We start from the raw sequence: 4,109 nt of genomic DNA on the forward strand, positions 1-4,109 counted from the left end.
GCACATATATGAGGTCCGCATGTGCTGCAATTATGCTGACAGCATAATTGCTGCTTGTTGAAGCTTGAGCTTGAAGATCAAAGAAACTGAGTGCTTGCATTCGTAACGCAAGAGCCGCTGCTATTTCACAATTTCTCGAAAGAATTATTTTTTACTCAAACATTACGTGGCCCATACTTGTGTATGTATGTGTGTGCCCTGGGCCCATAACCTTTTGATGTTATTCCCACTTGAGTAGAAAGACGTCCGGCTTGGTTGAGTGTATACAAACGGAATAAACGAACTAACGATACATATTAAGTGTAGGATTTTTTATGGGATGCACGAAACCAAACTACTGTGATGATTATTTAACTACGTTTTTAGAAGAATTTTATAAATGTGAAAATTAGGGCAATTGAATGCAATTCTTTTGCTAGGACTTTTATTAGAGGAACACAGTTATGGTTGGTCAAAAATCTCTAAGCGCATTTTCACAGATTTTTCCTTTAGTATGTATAATCGCATTACGATCGAATTTGTTACGTAAAGCACATTCGTATTATATTTTAGATGAACCTCTTCAGCAGCCGACAGTGTGCACAAGTTGTGGCAAAGACAAGGAGCAAATTGCGGAAAGAAATGTTAAAATCTTAAACTTTTTATCGGAAAATTTTATTTTTGAGCTACAATTATTGTTTTTCAACTGGTACGGCAACGAGACCCATAAAAGATGAGGTATCGTCAACCAAAATATAAATAGTAGTGCAAAGAACTCCTTCGTTAAGTCTTTGGTTCTTTGATGTAAACATTTTAGTGATGATGAGTTTGCTGTGGGATTTAATCTCTGGAAAAAAGACCTTAACTCATATACAGACTTCTATGCTGTGCACTTCAAGGTAGGTTATTTTTAAAAGTGCATTTTTTATATTTTACTAATGCATTCCTGTCAGACTTTTTCTGCTTTTTCTTTTAAAACATGGTTTGATGTAAACAAAATATAGATGTTTATAACCTTGCAGAGGGTATTATAATTTTGTAAAGAAATTTTATCTTATATAATATAAATAAGTTTAAATTTTATTAGTTGTACAACTTTAGCTTGACGAAGCTAGTGTCCATTCTCCTTTTATTTTAAAACTAGATAATCTAATTTTTTTATATGTGACATTGATTTCCAAGGCAATTGAATGGCAAAAGAAACGATTTTTAAAAACCAAATCAAAATCAAACATTTAACAATGATCAAATTAATAAAAACGTGGCGACCAAAAATTTTCCTGAGGAAGATGTTCAACAAATAAAATTTAAAAAAATAAAAAAAAAATCAACCTATAATAAAATAAATTATCTTAATAAAAGGTAATTTTTTTTTGGGAAGTTTCATAGCATTCATCTTAAAGACCAACCCCATTTAATACCACTTTTCCTATAAAATGGAACCTATCGGTCCCTTTTGTGACGAAAGGTAATGCAAAAGGTAATGCAGCACCACCGCCTAAGACATGCCCATGTAAAAGTGGATACAAATTAGCATTGCAGTTTCGGTGTTACTTAGAGCAGAGATAGGAACGGAGTTGTACCGTTCATACTGCAGGAATGCGCTCAGCATCCTGGCATCCTTTTTTAATCTGCACTGACCTCTTGAAGGTTCTTAAGTTTTTCTTTCCATTTTTAAATTTTGGTTTCTATACCGCTTTAAGAACGTAGCCTAAGTTGTAATTTCTTATTATTTTGGCAGCGACTAACATCGTTCATCGAAATACACTCGCCAAATCTTTTATTTTTTATTATTTCCTTAGCTATCGGTAGCACGCGGTGTTACATAAGTGTATCACCAAAACGGTATTCTGTGGTTTGATTTAGTCAATTTGCGATAGTAGTTGCGAAATTGTCCTACAAAGTGAAGGTTCACTTATTTGTTTATAAAAACCATTGCTTAGCTGTCATCAGTGTAAGTTTTGCGTTTTTCAATAAAACAATGTTACCAATTATTATTTTTAGATCGTCCAAAAAATACATAGGTATTTTATAGTTTTTTTAACCTACTATTTTATAAAATCTAGTATTTTAGGATATAGTATTTTGTAGTGCTTTTAGTACGATCGTTGACTGCCGACTCGATGGCGTAAATTATTAGCTAGATCAGCTCTGCATCGTATTGAACGTTAAATTAATGAAAATACAATAAAAATAAAAATTACGGACATTGAAGGGCTAACTGCCTTCAATTAAAAAGTAGAGTTGCAAAAAAATTTAATGCTCGTATCGACTACACTTATTCTAAACGATCAACTAATTCTGCAACGGTAAAACGGCAAGTTTCCCATAGGAATGAATTAGTTGGGACATTAATCGTTATATTGTTAAGGAATAACATTGCACTCCCGTCTTGCATTTATAAAATAAATTGTCTTTGGGAGCAACTCGACTAGGACACCCGGTTATGTTTTAGTTTTAGTTTTAGAAACATTATTTGATCATCAAATAGCTCAAAAACGAAAGTTTTTAGTAAGGTTTTTTTACATGGTAATTTTCAAATCCAATTCTAAGAGGGTCTAAACTATGAAATAATCTGTTAATCAAATCAGTATTTGTTTGCTTCTCGCTAAATATTTCTTAAATCTAATGTCAAAATATTAAAAAAATTTTTTTTTTTGTTTCAGTATCTTTGTCAGGATGCTCTAAAATTAATACCAACGCTTGTTTTATGACTTCAGGACCATGAATTAAGCTTTTTTGCACAGAACCTGGCAAGTATATTCCAAGGATATGTTTCCACTAGACCTTTGGAATACGTGTAGCCTGCCGAGGGTTTTTAAAAAAATCTACGGGCCGTCCTTCTATCGTTCAATAAGCCACTATCGCCTAACTTTGGTCAGGGTGTTATTAGCTCCATTTAATTTTGAAACTCGATTTATGGCCTGCTTTTTCGTATCAGCAAATAGTTCTTTTTAATTGCAGATGACTTGCCACGATTCTATTTCCAAACGTTATGATTTTTTCCATAAACAGTTGTCTATATTGTTCCTTTCTTCGCATATATAACATTTCGTTGAAGATGTTCCACTAAATGCATTGCAAACTTTGCCGTTCTTCATTGTGAGTTGGAGGCTGTGTACAGAAGTTACATATCCTTCAAAAGATTTAAAATAAGTTTTCTACGCTTTTCTATAATACTCGTTAATTCCCAATTGAGTAGATTCCTTTTTTAATTGAAGTTTTATTGGTCTACAAATCCTAGTCGATCATGTCCTAGGATTCTTCTATATATTAATTGAGTTTTGCAATTCCGTCATCAGTTGGGGGCATATGAAAAGTGACAAATATAGAATTGTCTTCCGAATTTTTCTTTACTGAATCGCTTTTGATTTTATTAATGTTACTTGAATAGCACAATTTTTTATAACTGTACAATCAGCAAATAATGATTTTTGGTTAGGTTTGTATCCATTAAAACACCAACCACTTCATTAGCATCTGCATGAATAAGACTTTGTTTTGGGTTACGTTCCGTATAGCATTTGCAACGGACTTATCGATATCAGATATTTTCGCTCTTAGCTTTAATAAATGCAATAATAACCACATGTACGCGAATTTTCGAACACTTTATTGTACGAGGCTGAGTGTATTTATTCATGCTCAATCGTCTCAGAAGCAAATCGAGTTTTTTCAGGATTCAGGATTTAAGCGCACCACACGAACATAAAACCAAAATACACCAATAAAATAAATCAAAACTAAGTTTGATTATAAAATAAAATACCAATTTGACAATTAAAGCACATTTAAACAATGACAAACAAATAAAATAATACTTAACAAGAATAACCCAAAAAGCTGATAAAAATACCTGCTCTTTTACGACCAAAATATTGACCAAAGCGCGGTGATCGTATGGAGAAAAAATACATTGTAGGTTTCGGATAAAACGCTTATAACCCCGGAATTGGTATAAATGCAATGTTCACACATGGAGTTTCCCATTTCCAAACATTGAATTTAAAAAACATGCTTACATAATAATTTACTTTTTACTATATTTTTTTTAAATTGTATCACTTAAATTTTCTAAAGAAATACAATTATTCGCAAGTCTATTTTTTTTTTTTTTTTGTTTTTAATAT

General features: G+C 32.1%; 2 protein-coding genes across 2 annotated transcripts in view; both read left to right on the top strand.

Moving 5' to 3' along the window:
- LOC108032944 (tyrosine-protein phosphatase non-receptor type 21) overlaps positions 1-4,109 on the top strand; it is a 152,037-nt gene that overhangs the window by 124,862 nt on the left and 23,066 nt on the right. The window lies entirely within an intron of this gene.
- LOC108024892 (uncharacterized) overlaps positions 1-4,109 on the top strand; it is a 219,850-nt gene that overhangs the window by 39,362 nt on the left and 176,379 nt on the right. The window lies entirely within an intron of this gene.

The sequence above is a fragment of the Drosophila biarmipes genome, unplaced genomic scaffold, assembly GCF_025231255.1.
Source record: "Drosophila biarmipes strain raj3 unplaced genomic scaffold, RU_DBia_V1.1 ptg000019l, whole genome shotgun sequence".
In the NCBI taxonomy this organism is placed as follows: Eukaryota; Metazoa; Arthropoda; class Insecta; order Diptera; family Drosophilidae; genus Drosophila; species Drosophila biarmipes.